The sequence below is a fragment of the Heterocephalus glaber genome, unplaced genomic scaffold, assembly GCF_053883595.1.
Source record: "Heterocephalus glaber isolate CG9 unplaced genomic scaffold, H.glaber_assembly_v1.0 deba00001463, whole genome shotgun sequence".
NCBI classification, from domain to species: Eukaryota; Metazoa; Chordata; class Mammalia; order Rodentia; family Bathyergidae; genus Heterocephalus; species Heterocephalus glaber.
The window spans coordinates 17776295-17788870 of NW_028258310.1; the positions used below are offsets into that span (position 1 = coordinate 17776295).

At 42.4% G+C, this 12576-nt stretch overlaps 2 protein-coding genes across 5 annotated transcripts in view; one reads left to right on the forward strand and one right to left on the reverse strand.

Moving 5' to 3' along the window:
* The window catches only part of LOC106010177 (uncharacterized), a 149126-nt gene that overhangs the window by 92226 nt on the left and 44324 nt on the right, over window positions 1-12576 (reverse strand). The gene's annotated exons all lie outside the window — the stretch shown is intronic.
* Fgf1 (fibroblast growth factor 1) overlaps window positions 9859-12576 on the forward strand; it is an 88213-nt gene continuing 85495 nt past the window's right edge. For 2 of the 4 annotated variants that reach the window (XM_087180468.1, XM_087180469.1), the window contains exon 1: window positions 9878-10264. The gene's annotated coding sequence lies outside the window, so the exon portion shown is untranslated. Of the gene's footprint in view, window positions 10265-12576 lie in introns of all 4 variants that reach the window. The other 2 variants (XM_087180470.1, XM_087180474.1) reach the window with 2 other exon arrangements.

The window sequence follows — 12576 nt, forward strand, 5'->3', positions numbered from 1 at the left end:
ATCAAGACATTTCCAGTATTTTTTTTTTTTACCAAGAGCAAATACTAAAGGGTGTTCTTTAAGCAAAAGTAAAGTGATTTAAGATGACAGATTAGGGATGCAGGAAGAAAGGAAGTACAATGAAGGTTAATTTAAGGAAATTCAGAGCATAGCAATGTGTGCTGCAGGTTAAAAATACTAGAATATATGAAAATGCAGGAAACTCCTGTAATATAAAAATATTAGAATATGTATAAATGAAGAGGGGGAGTAAATGGAATTAAATGTTCTAAGGTTCTTGTATTATTATTACTCAATTTTGTAGTGTTGGGAAATGAACCCAGATCCTTGTACATGCTAGGCAGGAGTTCTACCACTATACTACATCCCCAGTCTTCTTAAATTATCACATAAAAGTATCAGTTAACATTAGATCTTGATAATCAATGACACATATTATGATTTCTAGAATCACTTCTAAAAGATATTAAAAAGATATATAACTTCCAATGTAATTGAGGGAAAAATAAAATATTCAACTACTCTAAAAGCAGATCAAACAAAGGAGGGTAAGAAGAATGGGACAAATGAAAACAACTAACAAGATGGTAAATTTAAATCCAAATAGATCAATTACATTAAATGTAAATAAACTAAATACCTTGATTAAAAGTCAAAAATTATTGAACTAGATAAAAACCTATATGCTGCTTATAAGAAAACCATCTAAAATATTAATATTAAAATGTTGAAATTAAAAAATGTAAATATTAACAAAATTATACCAATGGTATATATATTAATATCAGACAACATAGACTTTGAGGCAATAAGCATTTCTAAGGCTAAAGGGGACTATGTAATGATAAAAAGTGTAATTCAAAGGAAAATACAACGATGATAAAACTTGTATACTACATGAGAAACCCAAAGTATAAATAAATTAAAGAGTAAAATAGAAGATAGATAATACAAACCAGGGAAATCTTTTGCAAAAGTGAAGGGGACCAAGAGGTAGAAGAAGCAGGAGAGCGGGGAAGGAAAAGGGATGAAAAAAGAATTAAGATGTATTATGTACATGTATCAACTTCCTATGAGGAATATAATCATTATATACTATAATAATGTACTAATAAAAAAAGAATAAATGCAACTGCTCAGAAAGAAAAAGAAATTGTACACATCTTATAATGTGGCTTCAAAAATATAAAGCTAACATTGACAAAAAGTGAGCAGATAAGTTACAGTGTGATTGGCCTCCAAACCCTAGCCAAAGTAACTCCATCTTGTAGTGGGCCTGCTGCTTAGCTGTCCAGTGGGGCCCAAGCCTGGTGCTGAGGCTGTGTGTCAGACTTCAGCACAAAAACCTCATCCATTACTGCGGGTGGACCGTGCTTGCTGAATCCAGAGGAGTTTTCTGGTGAGGGTGGTATAGGACCAGAGTACACACAACTTTTCAAGGGCCCTCCTTGCTTTTTGATCCTACTTTTGCTATTGTAATTAGTGTCCTATAAAACCAGTAGCCTAGCATGGAGTGGGGGGATGTTGGTGATTTCAGTGGTGCTGCAGCCCCCAAGTCCTCCACTGTTCTGTACAAAAGCCCTAATAAACTCATCTCCTCACCAAGTTTCCCACTGCTCTGTAAATAAGCCCTAATAAACTCATTCTCACCATGCTGGACCTGTGTGAGTTGTTCTGCCACCTGTTGGATCCCTCTCAATTTGGAGGCAGATGTTTCTTTCACATCTCTCTGGAGAATTCATCTAACACAATGAATGAGGATATAGATTTGGACAAGATTAGCAAATTTGACTTTGTATTTCACCCAACAATTACAGAATCCACGCTGCCCAAATATTTATGACAGCTCCCCTTCTAAGAAAATAATAGGTTTGGAATTCCCCACCTCTTTTTTAGGAATATCCATAGGACTTGCTTTGGCCAATGAAATGGGAGAAGTAACTTCCATGATTAATAAATGTGCCTCCTTTTTTCTTCCCAAAAACAGAGATTTGGAGCTCCTTCGGCCCTGGGCCTTGGGTGAGGATGACAAAATGTCCCATCAGAACTTCAGACAGACATGTTGATGTTAACACTGGTTAGAGAGAAACGAACCTTTGTTATTTTAAGACACTGAGATTAGGGATTATTTACAACCACAGTATAACCCAGTATATTGAGATTAATTTGGTAGGAAAAGAGAAGGACTGTTTTCTGGGCTTAAGGTAAGTTTGTTGCTGTCAGGGATTTAGCCCAGTGGCTCTCCACCTGCCTTGCAAGCACAAGGTCCTAAGTTTGATCCCCGGTACTGGGGGAAAACAAAGGATATGGTGTGTTAAATGCCTGGTGAGCTCACTGTGGCTTAAGTTCCAGGGATGTAGCCTGGGCAGGGAGAGCAGATTCCAGGAAGAGTTTGTGAAGATTGGTTACAGGTAGGTTTAAAGAGGATTTGAATTTAAAATAAGCAAGAGGCTGGTAACTGAATATCAGTAGTAATGGAGAGGATGAATTGGGGAGATCTAATCAATGTGGAGGAGAGACTTAGAAAGCTCTTACCAATGAACAGGCTAAATTGTTTGTGTGATTTTTTAGTCCTTAGAGGTTGTCATTATTAGGAATTTTCTGAGAATTTCTCTAGCAAGTGTGTGCACATGCAAATACACACAACTCAAAATTTAAAAACACAAATCAATCATACTCCACCTGCTGTCCTGAAAAACAAAATTCCAACTTATAATATCTTCATGATTATTTTCCAAGTTATCTCAAAGAGATATGCCTCTTTGTTTTTTATTAGCTGCTTTGTATCCCATTGTGCTATTTACTATATATGACTATTCCTCTGTTGACATTTAAATTGTTCCCAGGAAAAGGTTCAGTGGCCATCATTGTGAATAACATTCATACATTTTAATATCTTCATTTTGCAAACAAGAAGACCAGTTTTGCAATCACTGCAATGATGAAAATTTTTGGCTGGGTAATAAACAGAAGGACACAACTGGGGAGATGATTTGAGGCACAATTTGGGATAAGAAGTACCTGGTGTGCCTCACTTATGTCCAGAATCATATACTAACTCAGTGGGCACTCAGTACCTGTTAAATAAATGAATGGATGGAATGAACAAACACAAATTCTCAGCCACTGTAGACCCTTGTCAGGCCTGCTCTGCCCCCATCTATAACAGGATTTCTTGACACAGTGCTATTGACTTTCAGGTGCAGATAACTCTTTGGTGTGTGTAAGGGGGGGTGGCTGTCCTATAAGTTGTAAAGTGCTGAGCAGCACAGCTGTCCTCACTCACTATATGCCACTAACATCACTCCAGTGGCAAGAACTAAAATATCTCCAGAAATTGTCAGATATCCCCTGGGGAAAATTACTTCAGTGGAGAACCACTGATCATGACTGTGTAAGAGCTGTTTCTAAAAACAACTAACTCAGCCATGAGTGGTAGCATACCTTGTAGTTCCAGCACTCTGGGAGGCTGAGGCAGGAGGATTGCAAATTCAAGCCTAGCCTAGGCAACTTGAGACTTAGCAAGACCTTATCTCAAAATTTAAAAAAACATATTTTAAAAGGTTTATAGATATAGCTCAGTGCAATCCCCAGTGCCATGAAACAAAACAAAATAAAACAAAACAACTCTAGAAATATTGATAGTTTTTCTCCTTGATCCTCCCATGTTAAACACCCTTTCTTTGTGGATCTCCTCAGTCCTTTCATAGAGATTCTTATATATCTTATTCTTGGTTTAGATTTCATTTCTGTAGGATACCTTCCCTGTTTCCCCATTACACATTGTCCATTCCTATTATGCATTCTCTAGTCACCAAATACCCTTCCTTGGTAGTGTTTCTCAAAGATCAATTCTTATGGTCATTTAAGCAATTATAGCAATTATTAAGTTAACTGGTTTTCCTTACTCTGCTCCACAGAGGTAACCATGACAAAGAATTTAGTATATAACATGTTAGTGTTTGCTCACCATATTTTATCTAATGCTCAAAACAAGGCTTGACACGTGGTAGGTGTCAAGGAGTATTTAGTGAATGCACAGATGAAAACCCATTATCAGTCAGCAATAGCCAACCCTGGGGGACAGCCTTCTTCATGACTTTTTGCTCTTGTGCCTTCTTACAATTTTTTGAAAAATAATGTTACATGTATACCCTGTATTAGCTTTCTTGCCACTAAGACACAATACTCAATACCCATAACTCAAAGGAAGACAGGTTTATTTTGGCTCACAGTTTTCAGATGATTCAGTTGATTGGCTCCTAGACAGAAATGATGTGGTGGCACCAGGCCCTTTCCTGCTGCTTACCTCATAACAGTCAGGAAGCTGAAAAGAGGAGCCAGGGAGGAAGGGAAATACACCCTCTTTCTTAGTTATTTCCTTGTTGCTAGAACAAAATACCTGACACCACAGTTAAAGAAGGAGAGGTTTATTTTAGCTCACAGTTTGTAGAAGTTTCAGTCCATAGTCAGCTGGCTCCAAGGCAGGTGGCGTGCAGAGGAGCACAGCAGAGGAGAAACAGTTCATGGCACTGCGGGGAGGAATCAGACCTTTCCTTCTTCTTTCCCTTTTTATTCCATCTAGGCTACAAGCCTATTTGGTTGGTGCCACCCACACCCAGAGTGGGTCTTCTCTCTTCATTAAATCCATCATCCACAGCCAGAACTATGCTAAACCAATCAGAGGACTAATCTAGTACCTCACACCCATGATCCACTATCATACACCCATGAATCAGTCACCTCCCTAAAGCCCCACCTACAATTGGATGAGGCTTTAGGGGTTGATCTAGATATAGGCCATAATATTCCACCCTTGGCCTTCAAAAGACTCGTGTGCATCCCTTTATGCAAAATACATTTAGTCCATGTCTGAGAATTGCCAAAGTTCTAAGTTTCAACATTGCTATAACGTCCAAGTCCAAATTCTCCTCTGGGGTTTAAGGCAAATTCTTAGCTGGGAGTCTTATAAAAATGAAAATAAAGTTAAACATTTTCAACATACAATGGCATGAGATGTATAGTCCCATTCCAAAAGGTAGAAATAAGGAGATAAGAAGAAATTAGACCAAAGTAAAACCAAAATCCAGCAGGGCAAACATTAAATGCCACAGTTCCGTGTCTAGCATCTGAGGTGGTCTGTGGCGAGATGTGAACTCCAAAGGGCTTAGGTGGTCCACCCCTACAGCACTGCCAGTGATTGTAGCTCCTATGGCTCTCTCTTGGGCTGGCTTTGCTCACTCCTTGCAGCTTTCCTCAGATGATCCATGTTCCTGACTTCACCAACCTTCTGGGGTCTCCACTGCACTTTTGGCTTCACACTCACAGTTTTGTACACTGCCCTCTCAGGGGCACACTGCCTGGCCTCCCAGGCCTTCTGAAATCTGGGCAAAAGCCTTCCTGACCCCACAGCTCTTGCATTCTTCTTGCACCTAAAACCAGTACCACGAGGATGACATTAAGGTCTGCTGGCAGCTGGAGCAGTAGCCAGGCTTCCTTCTCTCTTGGTTACAAGGTTTGAGTAGCTAGAATGCTGAGTAGGCCACTGCCACTTTGCACCATGGTGCCCTGGGGATCTTTTCTCAAAGCAAAATCTTTGCAATTTTGAGGCTGCAAAGGGTGGAGTCCTGCTGATTCTTGTGATGCCCTCAAGCCATCTTTTCTATTGTCTTATTCCAAAGTACTTGGCTTTTTTATACTAATGTTTTCAGCAACCAAGCTCTCAGCTCCATCTCTCCAGTCCACAACTTTACTGGGGCTTCCTTTCTGCCCAGACTCAAAACTTTTAAAATCATTCTCCTAGGCCATTTGATCTTCTCAAGGTACAACTGTGAAAAGTCCCCAATAGTAGCCACGCCACTGCCTCAGCATTAGACTGCCTTGAAATTTCTTCTGCCAGATTAATTAGTGCCCTGCCCTTAATCTCAGTTTCCTGCAATGTCTCTGGGCATGAGCAAAATGTGACAAGTTTTTTGCTAAAGCATAACACACATGGCCTAGAGCCCAGCTGTCCATACAGTCCTTCTGAACTGAAACTTCTCAAGCCTGGTCCTTTACTGGCTGCATTTCTATCAGCATTCAGGTCTTCTGTGCTCCAACCAGAATCTCCCACCAATTTTGGCCTACAGCATCCTAGGGATGCTTCTCCAGCTAGCATCTCCAATGCTTTCTAAACTCCTTCTGCAAACCAGTTCCAAAGGCATCTGAACCACATGGCCAAGTAGCATCATAGCAACAACCCCACTTCTTTGGTTGCAAAATATGTTTTAGTTACTTTCTCATTGCTGAAGCACAATACCCAACATCCACAATTTAAAGGAGGAAAGGATTATTTTGGCTCATGGTATGCAGAGGTTTTATTATAGACAGCTAAATCAGATAGAAATATTACAGGCAGTCAGATAGGGCTAGACCCTGGAGAGAGTCAAGACAATGGTGAAACATATCACAGCTGTAGCTGGAGATACATATGCTAGAGACCAGGCCTCAAAACAAAGACAAGATGACCAGGCCTGTATACTTCCTCAAAGGACAAACACTGAGCCTAATGAAGTCTACATAGACATCAGTCACCTCAGCGGGTAACCAGGACCTCTGGACTCATCATTTCCAAGAAGTCTTTGTTCTTTCCAGGCACACTTGTTACATAACTTGTTTTCCAACTGGATCACTATTACCTAAGCAACTATACTTCCAATCTTATTGGTGGATCACAGCTGTAACCCACATTGTACCCACGTGGGTCTTGCTCTATAAAAGTCCTCTGTAAAGTAAGGTCCCCAGCTACCCATTTGGGACCCCTCCTGCCTCTCAGGAGCTATCTTATCAATATCTTCCTACCCTTAATCTCCATTTTTCCTAGAATTCATTCTTTGATTTTTAGAGAACACAAGCTTGGTGTGTCAGGCATCTAACAGGTTGGTAGATATAATACTTTCATATTTCATCTCCAGTATCATATCCTGTATCAGTTTCAGCCCACTGTCCTCTGGCTCCAAGGCAGGGTGGCCTGGCAGAGGGGAAAGAACTCAGGACACAGTATCCAGGAAGCAGTGCCATCAAGGGAGGAGGAGGGATATATTTATACACTCTTCCAGGCCACACTCACAGTGACCCACTGTTTCACCTCCCAATATTACACCCAGCTATAAACCATCAGAGGACTAATCCAGGATCACACACCCATGATCCAGTCACTTCCCAAAAGCCCAGCATGAGGCTTTAGTCAAAATGTCTAGATAAAAGCCACAACACCTTCCAAAAACATGTCCTCAATGACAGACATCATTTTTTTTTTTTTTTTTTTTTGGTACCGGGGATTGAACTCAGGACCTCATGCTTGCCGTGTAGGCACTGTGTCACTGAGCTACATCCCCAGCCAATAACATACATCTTGTAACCAGGCTCTTAACTCAGCAATGGTTCACTGATGAGTTTAGAACCCCCATGATCCAGTCACCTTCCAAAAGAACCACCTCTGAACAAATAAGACTCTTGAAGATTCTAGATCGAAACCATAAGACATCTCCTTTAAAACTGATATGTTAGCCTGGAAAGATGATGTGTGCCTATAGTCCCAGGTACTTGGAAGGCTGAGACAGGAAGATTGCTTGAGCCCAGGAGTTTGAGACAAGTGTAGGTAACATAGGGAGACCTCCATCTAGATAAGTAAGTTAATAAATAAATACATAAAACTGATATATAAATGTTCATCATTAAGTTCTTATTGTTTGACAATTATAACTTCCAACATAAATTAAGTATCTGACATATGAACAAGTTCTGTTCTGGAAGAATGTTCGTAAGTTGCATTTGTTCGTAAGTCAAAGTGAGTCTTATACAATGTAAAACATAGAAACCAAACACATACACAAAAATACTATAAATAAACTTTTTTGCTTTTACAGTTACTTTAAAATGGTGGTACAGTCGGGCTGGAGATTTAGCTCAGTGGTTTTGCCGCCTGCTGCCCAAGCGCAAGGACACGAGTTTGATCCCCTGTACCAATAAATAAATAAATAAATAAATAAATAAATAAAAAATGGTGGTACAGTACAGTGCAACTATAAATAAGCTACATGAAGGCCCTGACCTACAAATGAGTTTCCATTCCAGGAGAATGCGTGAGGGCCATTCATGTCAGTGAAAGTTCACAACTCGAATGCTTGTAAATCAGGGACTTACTGTATTGTTAGTATTAAATTTTAAAAATAAACAATGGGACGGGGATTTAGCTCAGTGGTTCTGCTGCCTGCCTCGCAAGCGCAAGGACCCAAGTTTGATCCCCGGTACAAAAAATAAAAAATAAATTAAATTAAATTAAATTAAAAAATAAACAATGACATTCTCTACATGTACGTATCATTATTTTTAATATTCTGTCTTTGATTTGCTTTCACAGTCAAGTCTCTCAACATTCAAGGTATGGAAGAGAAACTTGTCAACTGAAGAAACTGCCCAATAGATCGATAAGGGATATTGAATTAAATCATCAAAGGAACCTTCCAGTTTAGGAACAAGATTTTTACACTTTCGGCAAAGTCATCTATTAAGATTTGCATAATGACACGTACGCTTTCCTTTTATAAACTAGGGAAAAGAATTATTGTGAACACAAATATGCTGTCAGGCAAACCAATTTTAGAAAAGACTACAGAAAGGGAAAACCCGAAAAGCGATCTGAAAACCCTTGCAAGACTACTGTCCTGCGGTAATACAGTCTAACGCCGGCAGAGGGCAGTGTTGCACAAGCTGTTGGGCTCCCGCTCAGGCTCCTGCTCCGCAGGCAGCAGAGAGGACAATTCAGCTTAGACGCAATGGGAACCCAGTGCTCTCTAAAATGTGTATCTGAACCGTGAATTATTCATAGGAAAATGGCTCCGACGAGAACGGCGGCCAGCGTCTTTCCATCTTGTACTAGCTAGAATCACAGCCTGGGCCTGTAAACAGTTAAAAAAAAAAACCCTCATTCTCCCCTTTAAGAACTGAATTTGGAATAGAAATTGAAGATTGAAATTATGGGTCTGAATTAACCATAGAGTTTTTGTTTTTTCTCTTTTGAAATGAAAAACAGCAGTGAAATCTCACCCATGTATAGGTTCAGCAGGCAGCAGAGCAAAGGGGCCGAGAGCCCCAACTCTGTGGTCTCACTTTACTGTTCCAAAAGTCAGATTGAAGACCCTCCCAAACCTGTTTCCCTGGCTGTCAGACAAGCGCAGCGTCACCTTCCTGGTAGGCTGCTGTGAGGAAATGGGGTCAGGAAAGGTGCCGAGCACATGAACGCATTCAGTAAGCACTCAGTAATATTAGTGATGACAGATAGCAAAGACGATGACGGTATTGAACTGGCATTCAGTCTGACATGACTACTTCAACACTCCACTGGGGTCCAGAGAGGGAAAATCAGAGGTGAGAAATCAAGTTACGTATTTCAGTGTTGTAAGTTTTACAAGCCCGGGAGGTAGAAGCAGAAACGGCCGAGTCCCGCTCCTGGACACTGCTCACACCTGCCTTGGGGGGGGGTCCCCGTGTTGATAAGAGGGTCTCTAAATCTAAGAGTGCGAATGGCTGTGTGATAAGGCCTCCAGCCTCAGGAACACCCGGCCACGTCCAATATAGAAGTATGACTTTTCCCAATACATCTATCTTCTCTGAAACTGAAAGGGTAGCAATCAACTACTCAGAAAAAAGTTGGCAAGTCGAACAAATTGCTTGGAGCAAGACCCCCACCTCTCTGCCTCCATGAGGAAAGGAAACAGGGACTGGCTCAGAGTGGGGCAAAGAGACAGCTTGGAAGACATGCTTGTCCTTTCACCTGGCTGGTGTCCAGCCCCCAAATAGCTTGTGCGTCCAGTCCAAAAATAAGATCACATGAGAAGAGGAGGAATAAGGATTTGTCCTTGCGCTTTCTGTGGGCACACTAGCACCAGCTCCCCTTGCAGGGCCCCAAGAAGGTGGCTACCTCCCTCCCCAGGATCTCAGAGCCAGGGGACCACCTGCTACTAGGTGGGTGTGGTGTGTTTCACTCTGCTCCCTTGGGGCGCCCTTGGGTTCCATTCACACTAGGAAGGGAGGACAAGTGAATCCAACAGCCTCAGGAGGGATAAGGGCATCGCCTCTTTTTCTTGAAGGACACTCCCTTCTGATGGTGAATGGGAACTCCCTTCCTCCTGCCACAGCCGGCCTGCAGCCTCTGGATAGTACTGTGAATGCTGAAGCAGCTTCACTGCTCTGAAGGAAGGCGCCCCAGAGCCGAGGCATAGAGGTGAGTGCATCGGTTTGGGAGGGACTCAGAAGGCTACAGACTCAGATTAGTGCTTGGCTTCGCACCTGAGCTCAGCATGAATGCTCTCCCTCAGCCCCTGTGCCTTCCTTTCCCTTCCCAGATCTGGGTGGCTTGAGGCTGAGTGATGGGGGCTATGGTAAAACATTTCCTGTATGCCTTCATTCAGAGGCCAATTTACTCCCAGAAAGAAATAGGTAGGTCTAGCTCTGAGCAGGAAAGCAGGAAGTGATTCCTACCAAGTGAATTATCTTTGCTGAGAAGACATTTACCAGGAAATCGTTAGACAAATCCCATTACAGTAGAGTTAGTGCTTCATTTTAAAAAGTGCTGCATGAAGTAGGAAATAAGAGGATGCCAGCTGATTCTTTGTTATTAGGCAAAAGGGATAAAACAAAAAATGGGATCTGCAGAGCTTCCCTTCCCCTTCTCTTCCTGACTTCTTAAGAGTCCTACCAAATATGCTTAACAGATTCAAGAACTCTATTTTGGTTGAAAACAAGAGGAATAAAATCAAAGGTTTGGGGAGAACTGCTCTGTAAGCAGAGTGAGGGAAGAGGAGAAACACATTTTCCCTCTTGGCCTCCCCTTCCAATGTGCCTGCGCACTCAAGCACGTCACAGGGACGTGTGTCTACTCGGGGCTAAGTATGGGGGTCACCATCCCTCACACGTGCATCCTACTGTCCTGGCTACTGAGTACCCTTAAACTGTGGACTGCAAATATCCATGCTAAAAAAAAGTCAATCAAATTCTGCTGGGACCAGGTAATTACTTGAATAAGTCCAGATTCTTTTAGTGACCACAGACAGAAACCCAGTTTGAAGAGTCTTGAGCAAAAAGAAGATTTTTTTTTCTTTTTGGACTATGTGACTGAAAAGCCAGTTTTGGTATGGCCGGTGCAGGTATAAGGTGGTGGCGTGTGAGGCTGTCCCTCTCTGTCTCTTGGCTTTGCATTCCCTGTGTCCTTCTGTTTCCGGGAAGACTCGCTGGTGTGGTGGGACAGGGCTGCCAGCGGCTCAGGCTGCCACAGCCACCTTGTGAGAGCAGATGCCTCTTGTTCCTAGGGGCTCTAGCTAGTGTAGGGGTCACTTGTCATGGAAGCAAGGCGGGGACTGTGCCCACTCCTGCCTTGGGGGTGTAGAGGTCCCCATCGAAACCCACACAGACTGAGAGCAGCAGAGGGTGGCTCCCCCCAGAGGTGAACAACTCGGTGGTCCAGGAGAAGGGGGGCCAAGGTCAGCCAGGACAGCCAAGCTCAGGGCTGCCACTGTGCTGCTCTCACTTGCCGTGGTGTGGACTAAAAGTCAAGGCTTCTCTCCAACATAACCTGCTCTTCCCTACCTCTCACACTCCACAGAGGCACAAGTGGCAGGAAGTTTCTCAGGAAGGATAATTGTTAGTGGAACAGAGGACTAAAAGGCCCCGTGGCATGTTGTTCCTAGAGACCCCTGAGAGTGGGAAAGCCACTGACACAAAAAGGCTTGGCTCTGGCTCCATCTCTACCAGGCCAGACCTGCCTGGACCCTCCAACTGCCTGTGCTCACCTGGGTCTTCCTTTCCCTTCACCGCTTCCTCTCTCCCGACCCTTACACAGAAGACAGCCTTAGTGCTACCTCCCTCCCACGGGGACACTGTCTAGCTCTTCCAGACTTTTATTCCCTCTCCCCTCCCCAAACCCGAATGGCAGTGAATATCAGGATTGTTTTTCCTTGTTTAAATATTCTTTAAGAACTTCATGATTCCTAATTTCTTTCTCACCTTGAATTTTATAGATGGGGTGGTGGGAATTAAGTTTTGTGGCCAGCCCTCTTTGTGGTATTTAATGGGAGATGCCCAATTAAGAGAGTCCAATTAAGTGACCAACAGAAAATAAGCCTTCCTAAACAAGACCAATAGCAGGAATGCTTGAGGTCCTTAATTCCTTCTTTAAAAGCAACATAATAAATAAGCTGGGTTTGGTGCCGCATGCCTGTAACCCCAGCTCCTTGGGAGTCTGAGACAGAAGGATGGCAAATCCAAAGCCAATATGGGCAACTTTGATGGTCTCAAAGTAAAATAAAAAAGGCTAGAGATGTAGCTCAGCTCTCTAGGTTCAGTCCCCCAGTACCACAAAAAGGTAGTATAATAACTATAGCAAACATTGATTGAGCTCAGAATATATGTAGGAACTCTTACAGGTATCATCTCAGATAATTTTCACACAGAACCTACCAGGAAAGTATTATGATTACTCCATTTAACAGGTGGGGAAACTGAGTCTAAAATAATTAATTCACAGGTCCTAGATCATGC